This window comes from Elephas maximus, chromosome 14 (genome assembly GCF_024166365.1).
Source record: "Elephas maximus indicus isolate mEleMax1 chromosome 14, mEleMax1 primary haplotype, whole genome shotgun sequence".
Lineage (NCBI taxonomy): Eukaryota > Metazoa > Chordata > Mammalia > Proboscidea > Elephantidae > Elephas > Elephas maximus.
In genome coordinates this window covers 76,698,448-76,716,436 of record NC_064832.1, presented here as the reverse complement: position 1 = coordinate 76,716,436, position 17,989 = coordinate 76,698,448, and the positions used below count along the sequence as shown (strand labels likewise).

The window sequence follows — 17,989 nt, the reverse complement described above, 5'->3', positions numbered from 1 at the left end:
ATAAGCCAGATTCCACTCAATGACAGCTAGAAATCAACTTCATGTTAAAATACGGAATGCTCCACTAGAGATCAAAAATAGGTCAAGGATGCTTTTCTCACCACTTCTAGTTAACACTTTCCTGGAGGTCCTAGTCACCTTATTAAAAATAAAAAAGAAATAAATGACATAAATATCAGAAAAGGTAATATATGCTGTCTCTATTTACAGAGTACATGATTGTTGTGCTGATGGTTTTAGGAAACTAGAACTAATAAGGAATTTTAACAAGATCCTTTTATACAAAGGAAATATATTAAAAGCATTAGGATTTTCTCAATAGCAATAAATATTGAAATATAAATTGGAAAAAAACAATTTACAATAGCATCAGATGATACCACACACACAGGTAAAAACTTAAAAAGGAGGCTGAATGACTTTACAATGAAAACCAAAGTACATCACTGAGATAATTGAAGAAGACCTGAGTAAATAATAGCTCATATTCTGGAATTGAAAGACTTAAAATTGAGAAGATATCAATTCTCCCAAATTGATATATAGAGTCAATGTAATTCTAATAAAAATCCTAGTGGGCTTTTTCTAGAATTAAACAAGCTATAGATAATATTGAAATTAAAATATAAATGAGGTAGAATAGCCAAAATAATTTTTAATCATCATCATTAGGCAGGAAAAAGAGTATGCACGCTTTTTTTGTCATTTTTTCTATCTGCTCCCATCACCATGGTTATTCTTTGTTCTTTCTGCTAAAAGAATGAAGAACCTCATCTGTTCTAACTAATCATTTCAAAAATCCGTCTTATACTTGAACTCATCTAGGAATAAAATATTCAAATATTCACTACTTCCTCACCTTTTGAAAGTTGACATTTTATATATTCGGGCTGCATAAAAAAATTATCTTTTTCCATAATTTTAATCATGAGTACTTATTCTAAGTCTTGAGATATTGTAGAAAAATTAAAGTATTGTTTTATATAGATTTCAATTTATTGTCAAGAGATACTTATTATCTCCATTTTTATTCATTTTTTTCTCCAGGGAATGTAGCCCAATTTTCTTTAATCATATGGTACTATTCTAGTTCTTTCATCATACTTATTACTCCTCCACAGAACAGAGTACCCTAGTGTGGTTGTTCTTTCATAAACTGGAGATAGCAGAATGGGATAATATATTTTATTACTGATTCCTAAAATGTTTTATCTCCTTTGTGGCAATCAGTGTTGAATACAGTGTTTATCAAAGTTACAACATACTATGGGCTAGGAAAGTATATCTCCCCTAGTTGTATACATATAGATGTTTTGGTTTGTTTGTTTTTTTCCCCAAATCCAATAAATGACATGGGTGACAGAGAGAAAGAGATGGTGTGGAGAGTGATGGAGGGAGAGAGAGATTGAGAGTGATAGATTTAATCTAACAAGATTTATTATATGTATATTATACAAATAAAAATATTTTAGTTGAATGTACCCCCATAGGTCTGTCAGTTTGTTGTACTGGGGGGGCTTGTGTGTGGCTTTGATGCTGGAAACTATCTCACCACTATTCAAATACCAGCAGGGTCACCCACAGCAGACAGATTTCAGTTGAACTTCCATACTAAGACAGACTAGGACGAAGAACCCGGCAGCCTACTTCTGAAAAGAATTAGCCAGTGAAAACCTTATGAATAGCAAAGGAACGCTGAGTGTATATCACCTGAATTTAAAGACCATCTCAAGAATAGATTTGACATGTTAAACACTAATGACTGAAGGCCAGACCAGTTGTGGAATGACCTCAAGGACATCATCTATAAAGAAAGCAAGAGGTCATTAAAATGGCAGGAAAGAAGGAAAAGACCTAAATGGATGTCAGAAGAGACTATGAAATTTATTCCTGGACATGGAGAAGCTAAGGCAAAAGGAAAAAAAAAAATGATAAAGTCAGAGAGGTGAACAGAAGATTTCAAAGGGCAGCTCGAAAAGACAAATTATTATGATGACCTGTGCAAAAGCTGGAGACAGAAAACCAAAAGCGAAGAACACGCTCAGCATTTCTTAAGCTGAAAGAACTGGAGAGAAAACTCAAGCCACCAGTTACAATACTGAAGGATTCTACAAGGAAAATATTAAACTATGCTGGCAGCATCAAAAGAAGATGGAAGGAATATATACAGTCAGTATACCAAAAAGAATTGGTCAAAGTTCAAACATTTCAGGAGGTAGCAGATGATCAAGAATCCAAGGTGCTGAAGGAAGAAGTCGAAGCTGCACTGAAGGCATTGGTGAAAAACAAGGCTCCGAGAATTGATGGAATACCAATTGAGAGGTTTCTTCAAATAGATATAGTGCTGGAAGTGTAAACTTATCTACGACAAGAAATTTGGAAGACAGCTACCTAGCCAACCCACTGGAAGAGATCCATATTTATGCCTATTCCCAAGAAAGGTGAACTAACCAAATGTGGAAATTATCAAACAGTGTCATTATTATCACATGCAAGCAAAATTTTGTTGAAGATCATTCAAAACAGCTGCAGCAGTATATTGACAGGGAACTGTCAGAATTTCAAGCTGGATTTACAAGAAGATATGGAATCAAGGCTGTTATTGCTGATGTCAGATGGAACCTGGCTGAAAGCAGAGAATACCATAAAGATGTTTACCTGTGTTTTATTGACTATGCTAAGGCATTCAACTTTGTGGATCATGAAAAATTATGACTAACATTGTGGAGAATGGGAATTCCAGAACACTTAACTGTGCAAATAAGGAACCTGTACACGGTTCAAGAGGTCACCATTCCAACAGAACAAGGTGATACTCTGTGGTTTAAAGTCAGGAAAGGTGTATCCTTTCACCATACCTATTCAATCTGTATGTTGATCAAATAACCTAAGAAACTGGACTATATGAAGAAGAGTAAGGCATCAGGATTGGAGGAAGACTCATTAACTTCTTGCATTTTGCAGATGACACAATCTTGCTGAAAGTGAAGAGGACTTGAAGCACTTACTGATGAAAATCAAAGACCACAACCTTCAGTATGGATACACCTCAGCATAAAACAAAATGCTCACAACTGGACCAATAAGCAACATCATGATAAAAGGAGAAAAGATTGAAGTTTTCAAGGATTTTATTTTACTTGGATCCACAATCAACACCCATGGAAAAAGCAATAAAAAAAAAAAATCAAAAGACACATTGCATTGGGCAAATCTGCTGCAAAACTACTCTTTAAAGTGTTGAAAAACAAAGATGTCACCTTGAGGATTAAGGTGAGCTTGACCCAAGCCATAGTATTTTCAATTGCCCTATATGCATGCAAAAGCTGGACAATGAGTAAGGAAGACCAAAGAAGAATTGATGCCTTTGAATTGTGGTTTTGGTGAAGAATATTGAATATACCGTGGACTGCCAAAAGAACAAACAAATCTGTTTTGGAAGAAGTACAATCAGAATGCTCTTTGGAAGAAAGGGTGACAAGACTGTGTCTCACATACTTTGGACATGTTGTCAGGAGGTATCAGTCTCTGGAGAAGGACATCATGCTTGATAAAGCAAAGGATCAGTGAAAAAGAGGAAGACTCTCAAGGAAATGGATTGACACAGTGACTGCAACAATGAGCTCAAGCATAGCAACAATTGTGAGGATGGCGCGGGACCAGGCAGTGTTTCATTCTGTCGTACATGGGGCCACTATGAGTCAGAACGGACTCGATGTCACCTAACAAATGCAATAGTTGAATGTATAAGTCTCAAATTCAGTCCAGCACTCCAAGTTTTCAAAATATTTTAGAATGGTAATTCTGTTAAATAATATATTTACAAAACACTCATTTACATGTTACCTTTAAAGTAGATAAGCCTTATAGCACAATGTTGACCAAGGAAGAGGAAAATAAAAAATCTTCTGCGCATCACTACAAACCTCCTTTCAAGTTCTGCTTTTTGGAACTATTTAGATAGTGCCGTTCAACAAGGTATGTTAGAATTTATATGACTAAACCAAAAAGCCATGAGTCGGCATACCTTGATTTCTTCTTCATCAGCCTTATTTTACATCTTGATTTTTTTTTTTTCTTAATGTTGTATCCCCTTGGCAAAATATATGCACCCAAATCAGTTTTTGTGGGTCCCAATCTGGGTCCCTGCATTTATTTTTAAATTCTTAATATATTTTTAAACATGTGTACATATATGTACATATGATTGAAGGAAGCATATATTTAGTACCAATTTGAATTGTTGTCAGCATGTTAGAATGGGTTTTATTATGTGTTATGGCCCAATTTCATTCTTTGGAACTATATATTATTCTATACATGTAGCTAAGAATAAAATGGGAGTCAAATTTAAAACTTTATGATAGAGTTAAAATTAAAAATGTATCCATTCCCAGAGTAAGGGAAGGGAAAACAGCATTTTTAAAATGAAGAAATCTAGAAAACATAATCTTACCCAAGTGATCAAGTTTAATAACTCCAGTAATAAGTCATGTTGATATCATGTACACACGGATATGATGCAACGAGACTGGTGTATTACTTCCGAGTTATTCTTCTCAAAAATCCATAAACCCAATCTTATAATGAGAAAAATATCAAACTCAAATTGAGATGTACACTAGAAAAAAATGAAGAATCCTCTTCAAAAATTTCAAGGGCATGACAGACAAGGAAAAACTGTGACACTGCAGCAGACTGGGGATGACCAAGAGACCTGGTGACTAAATACGACGTGTATTCCTGACTGAATCCTGAAACGGTAAAAGAACATTAGTGGAAAAATCAGCGTCATTTGAATGATGTCTATAGTTTAGTGAATAGTTTTATACCAATGCATTTTTATTGTTGTTGTTTGTTTTTGCTTTTATTTTTAGTTTTGACAAATGTACCATGGTTATGTAAGGTATTAACATTAGGTGAGAGGTGTGTATAAACTGTGCATTATTTTTATAGCTTGTCTATAAACCTGAAATTAAGTCAAAATGAAAATTTAAAAATACATCTATTCCTGATAATCCAATTAACTGAGATGCCTATGCTTACACTGCACACGTTTGTTTTATTGAAACTCATTTTGACACAAGAAATTACTGTTTGTTTTCCAGACTGTGGTTTCAAGCACACTGAAACCACACAGGACTCTTAGTTCTGACGAAGTTACTATATCAGGACTACTGTTATAACTTGAAGAGTCATTGACAGTGTTAGGGCTGATTTCAAAAATTAAATGATTTGTCCAAATGCTCTTGAGCTGGGGTTACAAAGAAGTTTTTAGGCAATGTGAGAATCTGTAAGAATACATAACAAACACATTTCCACAGATCAAGTTATAGATCTACCATCACTGGGACCACTTAGCAACGTCAAACGAAATTTAGTCCCAGAGAAGCACAAGGAACTAGGGCTCAACATCAGAGGAAGAAGACTTCCAAAGATGGGAAACTTTCATGTAAAACACATTGTCCTTTTCATAGCAACTTCAAAGTTCTTATCTATCATATGGGAAAAAAATGTATTAATAAGCGTGCATGTCCTTGAAGGGTACTTGATCTCTTTCTTCTTTTGTGACTTTGATTGGCTTTGAAGTCAAACAGGAAAGAACATTGGAGAAGGCATGTGTTTCTATGGGGTTTCCAGTGTGCAGAAACTAATCAACAGGGAAATCAATGCAAGTAATAAACATGCAGTTAAGATTTTCCTTACAACGTTTTGGTTAAACAAATTTGATAATTTTTATCATAAAGATGACAGTGTTGGGGACGTTTCAAATTAGCAAAGCCAAAGATCCAGACATGGAAAGATTGTTTGAACGATACCAAATATTCCTCAATTGCTTTGTGAATGGGCCAAAATTAAAGATTGCAAACTAAACCTAAAACCTGCAATTGTTTCTGTCATATAATCCTATATTATACATACCTTTGGCTGAGTAATTTGGAAGACTTAATCTTTGGCTTTTTAGGAATTATATAAAAGTGAATAAGGTTCTTATTTTCTTTTTAATATTAAACTCTGCTTTTGGGTCAGACAGATCTGGGTTCAAGCCTAAGCTTAGCCACTTACAGGCTGTGTATCCATGGATAGGTAAGCTAACTTCTTGATACTTAAAGTCCGATTTAAATTCCAGTGGCGCTGGAATCTCCCAGAGGTTAGAAAGAAATGCAAACTCTTAAAATGCACCCCAGAACCACTGAGAAAGGATCTGCTTTAAAACAAATTACCAGTGTTCTGTAATCACATTTATGTGTGAGAAGCACTAAGCTAATTTTTCTGAACCTCAGTATCCCCATCTGAAACATAAAGAGAATTCTGTGAGAAATTTTGGTGAAAATTACCAGATTTTAGGGTTCTAATTAATCAGTTACAACTGATCAGAAACTGACCACAAAAAACAAGTAATATTTAGTACGCAGTATCCATATTTAACTGACACAGACTAGAGAACATTAACTCGGCATTTTTCCCCGGGATTTTCCAATACCTCCTGCACCAATTCCAGTTGCAAACTAAAACTATTCAAAGGGTGTCTGCTGGGCACTATCAAGTGCAGGAGATTAAAAAAAATACAATACTTTAAAGAGTCTAACCGAAACCGAACCTGTTTCCGTCAAGTCGATTCGGACTCATAGAGACCCTATAGGACAGAGTGGAATTGCCCCATAGAGTTTCCAAGAAGCGCCTGGTGGATTTGAACTGCTGACTTTTTGGTTAACCACTATGCCACCAGGGTTTCCTTAAAGAGTTTAAAGACAGCCAAATGTGAGCAGTCTGCTTTAACAAATTAAACACTGACTATAGAAAAACACAGAACTGATGAACTTTAAAAAAAAAAAAAATTTTTTTTTTTTTAGGCTGCCATTATTTCATTATCTTTCTCAGTATAAAACAATATTATTTTTAGCATAAGTAACACTTAGTGTAAGTTTACTTTGGCATTTTCCTAATCAGTTTACAGGTGCTATTTCATTTGAATTTCACAAAAGCCCAGTGATGTAAACATGGTATACAAAATTTTGAAAACTACATTCTGTGACAGGTTATGAAAGGGGTTAGTTATATAAGCAAATGGCCCTGATATCACACGTAAGTAGTTTCTTGGAAAATTTCCTTCTGGGTTTAGGTAATAATATTGAACACATTTAATGTGAAAAGTGAGGCATAGATAAACTAACCTGCCCAAGATTATGGAATTTGAAGGGCAGTGGGAGAATTTGAACAGGATCAATTTAAGACAAAACAAACAATCAACAACAACAATAAAAAAGTATCTTATCCCTTAAAAAAAAAAAAAAACTGTCACCATCAAGTCGATTTCCACTCATAGCAACCCTATAAGATGGAGTAGAACTGCCCCATAGGGTTTCCAAGGAGCACCTGGTGGATTCGAACTGTCAATCTTTTGGTTAGCTGTCATAGCTCTCAACAACTACACCACCAGGGTTACCTTAGTCCTTAGATTATAGCATATGCCATCAGCTAAATCTCTGTCTATTGGGGAAAAGAGCAAATAAGGAAATGCAGAGACTGGCAGGAAAGTTCACTGGGTGACTTTAAGGGAAGAGGCTGACACGTAGAAAGTTCTGAAGAGACAGTTTGAGATATTAAAGGGAAAAAAAGAGGATGGTAGTTCTTAGCACAAAATCACACACACATTAAACCATATGTATTCAAAAACTATTATTATTATATTTTTAATCAGAATAGAAAATGCTATCTGGTGATAAGAAACCCTGCAATATATCTAATTAAAAAAAAGGAAATCTGCTATATTTTTATCAGGGTTATGTTAAATTATAAATTAACTTAAGTGGTAATGGGATCACTTCTATTTGTTACATTTTCTTATCAAAGAATATGATGTCTTTCCATTTCCTTTACTGTTATTCAGGAATATTTTAAAGTTCTGTTTATATTTGGAAATATAAGAATGAGTCAGAATAGGGAACATGTAGAACTTTGTGGAGATTAGCCTTCAGGGGAACAGAAGTGACAATGATAGAGGGCATAATAAGATTATTCCCTGTGGATTCAAGGTGTTTAGTGGTGGTAAACCTGGAAATAGATATCATTTTTGGCAAAGTAGAGGGCCCGTGAAAACAAGGGAAATCCTTAATGAGATGAGTTGATGCAATAGCATATTGCTGAAGTTGTTTTATGAATCTGTTGTGTTATTGTTACTGCTGTTGTGATAACTTGATTTTTTTATGTATATTAAACCTATTAAATATTGTATATTTGCTTGAATCTCATTAACTACTGACTCCTCTTGTTGGAATTAGTTTCCATTTATTATTTTAATTAATCAATAATAATTTGATAATAAATAGTATCTGCAAGTGGGAACCAGTTTAGTTATTTCTTTTTATTTTATATACGTTGATTTTTTTCCTTCTCAATTGACATAATTATGTATAATATTAACTACCACATTTTTATACAAATAATGCATGCCTTCTGCATTTGTTTTCCGGCCATGCCCCTCCCCAACTCTCCCCCACCCCCGACTAGGCACCCTCACAAGCGTAGGCCGTGCCAGTCGTCTTCCACATGTTGTATTAAAAAAAAAAAAAAAAAGCATAGCGTGCTTAGAAAAATACATCACGCATCACAGGGGTGGGGGAGGAAGCGACGGCCGGCAAATAAAGAAACAGAAGGTGTGTGTTATTTGCGTAAAAATGTAGTAATGGTACAGATTGTAGGACTATTGTTTTCTTCTGAAGTTTTTGTGCATGTTTCTAATGTGTCTCCCTCAAAGCTGACGATGGCTTTTGAGTAGAAATAGACACACCCTATTTTTTAAGAATTTTTGCTTTTTATTGGTGTAGTGGTTAAGAGCTGCCGGCTGCTCACCAAAAGGTCAGCAGTTAGAATCCCCCAGCCGCTCCTTGGAAACCCTGTTGGGCAGTTCCGCTCTGTCCTCTAGGGTTGCTAGGAGTCGGGATTGACTGGATGGCAAGGGTTTTTTTAATTTTATTTTTTTGTATTCCTATTTTAATGAAACTTTATTTTTAACTAAAAAAGAATGTGAGATTTCTCAAATGCATGTTTGGTATCTACATTGAGCATGATATCATTTCTTTTCCTTATAGCTTTGATTAGTTGAAATATTTAATGTACTGCCCCTAGTACTACCATCTTTACATCGCTGGAATGAACTCTACTAGCCATCATATATTATCTATTAAATAGAGCTTATTTCCCAGGTCTCTTCACTTCTATTGCACGAGTCAGGAGGTAACTCCCGCTGCCACCTCTGACTATCTCCCAAACATTCCTAGCTTTGCTCTTGTTAGTGGTGGTTACCTTTGAGTAGGTTTTGTCTCATGGTGACCTCATATATAACAACAAAATTTTGCCTGTTCCTGTACTAGCTCCATGATCACTGGTGTGCTTGAGCCCATTGTTTTCGCTATTGCATCAACTCATCTCATTAAGGATTTCCCTTGTTTTCACGGGCCCTCTACTTTGCCAAAAATGATATCTATTTCCAGGTTTACCACCACGAAACACCTTGAATCCACAAGGAATAATCTTATTATGCCCTCTATCATTGTCACTTCTGTTCCCCTGAAGGCTAATCTCCACAAAGTTCTACATGTTCCCTATTCTGACTCATTCTTATATTTCCAAAATCCTGACAACTTCCCATTCTGATCTCTGAAATGTGTGATTCGTATTTTAAAAATCAGTTATCCCAGAACTTGCTTTTGCTCATAAGGCAATGGAATCCAGTCTATCTACTGAGAATACAGATTTCTCTATTTCACTTAATAAGGCACCTGAATACTTGATCTGGAGGTGGGATTGATGTCCTCCTTTTATCACTTTTTGCCATATTTAAACTGTTTTCCCTTCTCCTCGAAGTTAAGCAGCTTCGAATATTGCCATCATTTAGGTTAGTAGTTGAATGAAAACCATTTGCATCACACAGGAATAATTAAACATTGTCCAGCAGGGGATGAATTCCTTCAAGTTCCAGGTTGTGCGCTATGTGTATCAGTTAGATTCTTGAAAGCAGTGCAAGAGAAATTCCAATAGAGAACGTGAAACTTACACAATGTAGGAGAGGTGAGGTGCTGTCAGGTTATACGTGCATGAAGATGGATGCCAAAAATAATGACTGGGGTAAAAGGTTGGCCAAGAGATATGAGGCAAAAAGAAATGGTAGCATATATTTTTTCTTTGCTTTGTTTAGAACTTTTCGTTAAGTTAAGGTCAACAGATTGTGCTGATCCCAATCTCTGCAATAGAATTAATATGGGATGACTAGTGGAAGAAACTAATTCCAACTGTTGCAACCAGTCACAATCAAAATAACCCTCATAATTCCTTTTCTCAACAAACAAGTCCCAATTTAGCTCATCCTTGGCCAGCACTTCAGCAAGTTTAGTTAGCATCCATGGAACCTCCATCTCAAAGAATATGGGCACTTTTAGTGGCTTTATCCCTATTAGGTCATTGATGCTGAAAGTGCCCATTTTAAGTTATTTCTGTCTCAGTGGATACTAGGGATTAACAACTTTGCTGTTGTTGACAGCTGCTGTTGAGTTGGCTCTGCCACATGGTGAGCATATGTAAAACAGAACTAAATGTTGCCGGGTCCTGCACCATCTTCATGATCCTTGGTATGTTTGAGTCCATTATTGTGGCTGTTATCAATCAATCAATCCACCTCATTGAGGGTTCCCTTCATTTGCATTGACCCTCTATTTTACCAAACATGATGCTGTTTTCTAGCAATTGTTCTTTCCTGATGATGTGTTCATAGTAAGTGAGTTGAAATCTCAACAATCTTCCTTCTAAGGAGCATTCTGGCTGTATTTCCTCTAAGACCGATGTGTTTGTTCTTCTGAAAGTTTACACTATATTCAATATTTTCAGCACAGTTAAAATGTATCAATTCTTCTGTCTTCCTTTTTCATTATATGATATTCACATGCATATGAGGCAATTGAAAAGACCATGCTTGAGCCAGGTGCACCTTATTTATCAAAGAGACATCTTTGCTTTTTAAAGAGATTTTTTGAAGCAAATTTGCCCAGTGCAATACATTGATTGATTTTGTCACTGATACTTGGACACTGATACCATGGACATTATTGCAAACTTGCTTTTTTTAAATCCTATTGTTTATAAGCTAACAGTATCTCTTTACAGTAATCTGTGTCAATTAGCCCTGCCAATATATTATTTTCATGCTGTTCCAAATACTAGATGCTTTCGAAGTTTCAAATTTATTGGCCCTCCTTCAAGTGTCCAGTGAAAGCAGTCTTCTCCATCCCTCAGGAATTAGGATCTCTGTTAAAGCAATTTAAAGATTGAAAATATAAATTCTTTAAGAAAGCGGAGGTGATGCTATTTCTATTCCTTGGATTTTAGACTCACTTATGGTACTGGGATCATCACACCTTACATTAGCTGTTGTTTCAATGTATCTTGGAGGACAGAGCCCTGAGTACCTCATAGGGTGTTGTTCACATGTTTATAACTGAGTAATGCAGTATATGGTAGATATATCTCTCTGTTGATCCTGTCGTTCTGCTTTCTCTGTCACTTCTCCTCTGCTATTTAAAGGGTCTCTTTGTCTACATCAATATTGGGAGGAATCATATTCTAGTCTATGAGCCTTCAATAGATTATGTTGTGCAAAACATAAGGATCAAAGAAGGTAAATTCATATTCAGAGACGAAGTAAACACATGTAATGATAAATTACTATCTCCTCGGGGGTCAGATATAATCAACCTGCCACTAAGGAGCTTGCTAGTCAACTCAAGGCATGTGATATTGAGAGCTCAATTTCAGTCTCTGCTGTTGTACATCAGTCCATCAGCAGTTGTAGTAGTGAGAGCAGCATGGAGAATGGAGTCCATTACTTCTGGGTAAATGGGCAGCTTCCATACCTGCTACCATGTCCATTCCATTCATGGACCCATTACAGCAGCCTCAGAATGGTCAAGGACAGGCAGTGATTGACATAGATACACAAATCATCTTTCTGTTTGGTTGGTTAGTGTCTCCTCAGCAGTGAATGTTTTAGTAGACTTTAACATCAGACATAAAAACATGTACTTTTATACGTGTACTCCCATATGTTAATCTATATTCCTCTTCCACTAATCTTTGATGTGATACTATGATCTAGTTCCTTTTCCGTACCTAAACAAACAGTTCAACCGTTATCCAGGGTACGTACATAACTTGTCATTTCTCCCTCCATATAAAATGATTGCCTAAATTCACTCAGGCTATTACGTGGATTTCCCTTCACCACTGTCCCTCAAGACATCCTTGAGAGGGACTGTAGCTAATACCTACATATTATGTTAACCCATTTGTGCAACAGGCCTTTGTTTATGTTTCCCCTCTTCTGTATGTTGGTCATAGAAAACTCAACATGGATTCATAGATGTGAGGTTAAAAAAAAAAAAAAAGGCTTAGATTTAACAGAAGTAGGGGACATGGGAGTCTGAGCCACTTTCCCTTTTGGACCCAGTTGGGCTGATCATGAATGCACCAATTCAGTTATATGATGAATTGTTGCTTGGTCCACATAATTATTTAATTCATTTTTTTCTGACAATATTCATATCATGATGGATAGGTCCAGTCACTGAGTCCTTTGATACCCTATATTCGACAGATACTCTATCTCTTCTAGGGCCAAACAGAACACCAAAATCTGGCTTTCAAATGATGAGTTGTTCCCTGTTGAAGAAAACATGGTCTTCTATGCTGTTATAATCCTGTTCAAGCTTGCCAGAGACTTTACCCAGGATACTACTTAATGATATGGGATAAAAGGTGCACAAATATATCCTTTGTCTTAGAAGGGACATGCTAACCTGCACCATGTTATTGAAATCTAAAAATGTGACAAACGTGATGGGCCTCTAAAGCTTCAAGCTATTTATTTCCTGCAATCAGACACACTTCTTATTGGTTCATCTACAATACTTGCAACCTTCTGCTTATCAGATCCAATCATCACAACGTTAATAATGTGGACTTACAAGAGCGTTTTATGAATGTCAAGATGATCCAGTTTCTGGCAAAGCATGTTATTATAGAAAGTGAGCTGGTTAATAAAGCCCACTGAGGTAGAACAGTGAATATGGATTTGTGTTTGTTCTATTTACTGCTGAAGACTGAAAACAATCCATCTGCCAGATCAAGAGCTGCAATGTCCAGTACTAAAGCCTGTGTTGCACATAAATCTATGCAATCCAATATACATTTTAAGAAAAAAAATATGTACTATTTTGCTAAGGAGCCCTGGTGGTGCAATGGTTAGGTGCTTCGTGGCTAACAGAAATGTTGGTGGTTCAAAACCACCAAGTGGTTCCACAAGAGAAAGACCTGGCAATCTGCTTTAGTACAGACTACAGCCTAAAAAAACCCATCAGAGTAATTCTACTCTGTCACATGGGGTCACTGTGAGGTGCAACTGACTGGACAGAACCTAGTAACAAAATTTTGTTATTAAAATAAAAACACACACATCTTTGCAGAAATAAGCATATAGTGTGTATACAAGTCTGTACCTCATTTTAAAATGTAAAATTAAATCACTAAATATCTGTATGCTAAATTTCAACCTTTCATTAAAAGTTTAAACATTCAAAATGAATGTATTCTTAATTTCACCATTTCGTTCACGTTAGACACATAGAAGACTTCTTTAAAAAAAAAAATTCTGGCATGTATACTGCTGTGATAACAACAACCTTGTACATAAATTTGACAAATAAAAATTGATGCACTTTTCATTGCATTTTTATTATAGTTATGTTTGAACATTTTATAAAGTTTTCTATTTTATTGGAATTCTGCCCTGATATTGTCTGTGTCCTTCACCTACTTTTATTTTGTATTGTTTTCTTCTGTGAATTGTCTGCATACATCCTTTATTTGTATTTGAGTCCTTTTTTTTAAAATAAACTTTTTTAAAAAAAAATAGAATAGCTTGAGATTTACAGAACAATTTGCAAAGAAAATACATCTTTTTTGTATCTTCTCATTTATTTGCCCTTAATACTGATATCTTACATAAACAGGGTACATTTACCAAAAGTAGAAAAAAAAAAAAGCCAACATTAGTATGTCACTATTAACTAAACTCCAGGCTTTATTCAGATTTCACCAGTTTTTCTCACTAATGTCCTTTTTCACTTCAAGGATACACTTCTCTAGAGCATTTTGCAGTTAGTCCTCTTGTCACCTTAGTTTCCTTTGCTCTATGGCAGTTTCTTAGTTTTTTTTCCTCATTTTTTATTAGTTATTTTCTAAGATCTTTGAAAAAACACATTGCTGGATAGGTTCTTTATGAATAATGCTTTATTTGAATCTCTCTATATGGAAGTGTGACACTTTGAGACCATTACTTTCTTATTATTTAACTTCATATTATATGAATATGCTCCTGATTTTTGAGGAGTTTCAACCAAGCAAATTATACATAGGAAAGGGTTGATTTTTTTTTTTCATTGCATCTATACGTGACATTCTGAATCTCCCAGTCCATTTCCTCAGTGATAATTTGAATAGAGTCTATGTCATGTCAGCCAATTTGTGTTTTTGCAATGCAATACAGCCTAAAGTTTAATTTCCGTCTTTATTTAAAGCTTGCATCCTTCTCTTATTCTTCAGTGCAAGCTTGGCCTGAAATTCTAAATGCTAGAGTTGTAAACCAGAGTGTTGTCCTCTCTTCCTCTCAAAAATATGGCTCACTTAATGCAGAAAGCAAAACAATATGTAGCTTTCCTTCTAATTGGTCATTTCATGGGATTATTTCATTTGTTTGTTGTTGATTCTTAGACCAAAAGTGATAGATCATTAAGGCACTAGATGTGGTTGGTTCCTAAATCCTGATTCCTTCTGGGGGGAAATGTGTGAGCCTTTTTTTTTTTTGGTTGAAAGTATACACAGCAAAACACACACCATTCAACAATTTCTCTATGTACAATTCAGTTACATTAATTACAATCTTCAAGTTGTGCAACCATTCTCACCTTCTTTTTCTGATTTGTTCCTCCCCCACTGACATAAATTCACTACCCCCTAAGCTTCCTATCTAACCTTTTGAGTTGCTGTTATCAATTTGATTCCATATATATAGTCCTTTAAAAAAGCACAATGCTCAAGGCAGACATTCTTTACAAATTAAGTCAAACTGTTCTTTGGTTAGAGAAGATTCAGAGGGTAATTTTGGTTTAAGGTTTAAAAATTTTATCAGGGCAATAGTTTCTAGGGATTATCCAGCATCAATGGCTCCAAAAATGCTGAACCCCAGGACAATTTGAAATCTGTTCTACATTTTTCCCCTTTTGATCAGGATTCTTCTATAGAATTTTTGATCAAAATGTTCAGTAATGGTAGCCAGACACCATCCAGTTCTCCTGGTTTCATGACAAAAGAGGCAGTTGTACATGGAGGCAATTAGACATACCTTCCGTTCCCTCCTCCTATCCCTAACTCTCTTTCTGTGTCTTTTGCATAAGGTGAATAAAAACCAATGTTGCACCTTAGATAGCCAAATGCATGTTTTTAAGACAGCAGGCACTATGCCAAGAAATAGGATGTAGAACAGAAGAACTAAAAACGACATAAGGCCAATAACTGTATCTTTACACAAGTAAAACACACCTTCTACATTTGTTTGTCAAACGCTTCCTTCCCTGTAAGGTATTTGCATAAGAACAGTGTGCTAATTTTTTTTTTTTTTTTAGAGCAAAATGTAAAAATAAATTGGTATTGCAGCATTTGTGAAAATACCTCGTGGGGAGAGGGAGCAGTTGGCAAACAAACATAGAGGGTGCATATTATTTGCATAAAAATACAGTAATTGGGGTATCCCTAGAATCCATGACCCTAAACCACCAAACCAAGAAAGTAAATCCCATTGGGCATTTGATTGTACATAAGTAGCCTCAGAAGTTACTCTTCTTGTTGTTGTTGCTATTATTGTAAAAATATATATCACACAATATTTGCCAATTCAACTTTTGAGAGGTATACAACTTAGTGACGTCAGTTACACCAATCAATTGTGCCACTTAATCAATGTGACTTTTTTTTTTTTTTTGAGAGCTGGTTGTGGCCTACATTCTGCCTAGTTTCCTGTACTATTTTCTTGTCCTTTTATCCTTTTATTCTTCTCATTCCACTGAAGTGCACCTTAAACTCACTTTTCCTTTCCTTTAAAAAAAAAAAGCCCCTGAAATTGCTCATTTCAGATACTTACCACAATGTCTACTTCAACATAATGAATCGTAGGTATATGGGAGTAGCCTTGTTCTCTGCAGATCTCTCCTGCTTGGTTGATGCTGCCCAACTCTCACCAGCCTCCAAATTTGCCATTCACTTGAGGCCAAACACCATGTCTTCGATTAAGTTGCATGTGTACTTTGAGTAAGGACTCTAAAACCTATAGCTGAGTTTCCCTCAGTGTGATCAAAGGTTTTTTTTTTTTTTTCTTTGCTTTGAATAAAACTGAACTGTGAGTTCTCTAAGAAATGTGGCACTTTGGGCTTTACCTGTTTTGTAAAGCACTTTCTGCCTTGTTTACTGCTGTAAACAGGAGAGATATTTGAAGTTGATGTGGAAATTGCCAAACAATCTGAGACTATCGAGACCATGTTGGAGATTTGGGAATAGATGATGAAGGAGATGATGACCCAGTTCCTCTATCAAATGTTATTCAGCAACGCATCCACCACAAGGATGAACCTCCTCCTCCCCATGAGGAGAACAAAGAAAAGGTAACAGACAATAACCCTGTTTGGGATCCAGAATTCCTGAAAGTTGACCAGGGAACACTCTTTGAACTTATTCTGGCTGCAAACTACTTAGACATTAAAGGTTCGCTTGATGCTACATGCAAGACTTTTGCCAATATAATCAAAGAGAAAACTCCTGAGGAGATTTGCAAGAACTTCAATATCAAAAATGACTTTGCTAAAGAGGAGGAAGCCTTGGTACGCAAAGAGAACCAGTTATGTGAAGAGAAGTGAAATGTGCCTGACACTGTAACACTGTAAGGATTATCCCAAATACTGGTAGCACTACTCTGTTTATAATTGTAAATGTTATGCAAACAGTAGACAAACGCAGCAGCAAATCAATTGTTTTAGTAGAATGTTGTCCTCATTGCATGTGTACTTTGAGTAAGGATTCTAAAACCTATAGCTGAGTTTCCCTCAGTGTGATCAAAGGTTTTTTTTTTTTTTTTTTTTTGCTCTGAATAAAACTGAACTGTGGGTTCTCTAAGAAAGGTGGCATTTTGGGCTTTACCTCTTTTGTAAAGCACTTCCTGCCCTGTTTACTGTCATTAATTTTAGTTAGGCGACCTTTTAAAAGTTGGCATTGCAAATAAAACAACTTGCAAGAGTTTGCTGAAGTAGAATTTAAAAGGTATTATCTTTATGAGTTTGAAACTGGAAAGGGCTATTTGACGTAAATTATCTGAGTGAGGTCGTTAGGATGACTTCTGGCTCCCTAGAGTCAAGCAGTACCTCCGGGATGGGTTAGCCTGTATGTAGCAAGGCTCCCTTAATTGAACCTGAGGACTTGTACTTTTATTTTTAATCCTTTCAGCTTTGAATATTTTGACTACAGACTCAGTTACTACCCAGTTTGTTTTGAGGGAGAAATGCAACTAGGCAGTTTATTAGCTTTTCAATTAAAAAAGGCACTTAATTTATGTTGTATGTCATCTTTTTATAATCAGTGTTCCTGTTTGAGAAAAACTATTCATGCTACTTGCATGTAAAAAAAGAATTTAACTTTTAACATTAAAATGTGTGCCATAACCCAGACAGCATCCATTATGAATGCAAGGTACTTTCAAAAAAATGTAAGTTACATAAACAAAAAAAAAAAAAATAAGAAACAAACCAGTCCTTCCTAAATCGATTTTGACTCATAACGACTCTATAGGACAAGGTAGAACTGCTCAATAAGGTTTCCAAGGAGCAATTGGTGGATT

The 17,989-nt window shown here is 35.6% G+C and overlaps 1 pseudogene; it reads left to right on the top strand.

Moving 5' to 3' along the window:
* Positions 1-11,858: 11,858 nt before the first annotated feature.
* Positions 11,859-17,015, top strand: LOC126058091 (S-phase kinase-associated protein 1-like; annotated as a pseudogene).
* Positions 17,016-17,989: the final 974 nt, after the last annotated feature.